The following is a 1,124-nucleotide window of genomic DNA, read 5'->3' as shown; positions in this document are numbered from 1 at the left end:
TCCAATGCATTGGACTAATTTTAAGAGATCGGGATGAATTTGCAGTGTTTAGAAAACACTTAAACCCGTTTTTTCCCAAAAGAGGCTTAATCCGAGAAAACATGCTAAAACCGAGAGAAAAAATTTATTCGAAGCAGTAAACAGCTATGGTACTCTTCCTAGGGTCAAAATACGTAACAATCCAATTCCATTGACTAATTATAAGAGTTTGGGTTGAATTTGGAGTGTTTAGACAACACTTAAACCCGTTTTATCCCAAAACATGCTTAAACCGAGAAAACAAGCTAAAACCGAGAGGAAACATTGATTTGAAGCAGTAAACAGCTATGTCACTCTTTCTAGGGTCAAAATATGTAACAATCCAATGCATTTGACTAATTATAAGAGTTCGGGTTGAATTTGGAGTGTTTACACACCAATTATACCCATTTGTCCCAAAACAGGCTAAAACCGAGAAAACATTGATTCAAAGCAGTTAATAGCTTTGTTACTGTTTCTAGGGTCAGAATGTGTGACAATCCAATGCATTGGACTAATTCTAGCGAACGGGATGAATTTGGGGTGTTTAGACAACAGTTAAACCCGTTTTTTCCCAAAACAGGCTTAATCCGAGAAAACAGGCTAAAACCGAGAGAAAAAATTTATTCGAAGCAGTAAACAGCTATGTACTCTTCCTAGGGTCAAAATACGTAACAATCCAATTCCATTGACTAATTATAAGAGTTTGGGTTGAATTTGGAGTGTTTAGACAGCACTTAAACCCGTTTTATCCCAAAACATGCTTAAACCGAGAAAACAAGCTAAAACCGAGAGGAAACATTGATTTGAAGCAGTAAACAGTTATGTTACTCTTTCTAGGGTCAAAATATGTAACAATCCAATATATTTGACTAATTATAAGAGTTCGGGTTGAATTTGGAGTGTTTACACACCAATTATACCCATCTTGTCCCAAAACAGGCTAAAACCGAGAAAACATTGATTCTAAGCAGTTAATAGCTTTGTTACTGTTTCTAGGGTCAGAATGTGTGACAATCCAATGCATTGGACTAATTCTAGCGAACAGGATGAATTTGGGGTGTTTAGACAACACTTAAACCCGTTTTTTCCCAAAACAGGCTTAA

This window comes from Camelina sativa, chromosome 1 (genome assembly GCF_030686135.1).
Source record: "Camelina sativa cultivar CO46 ecotype springtype chromosome 1, ASM3068613v1".
Taxonomy (NCBI): Eukaryota; Viridiplantae; Streptophyta; class Magnoliopsida; order Brassicales; family Brassicaceae; genus Camelina; species Camelina sativa.
Note: the sequence above shows the minus strand (reverse complement) of the source record.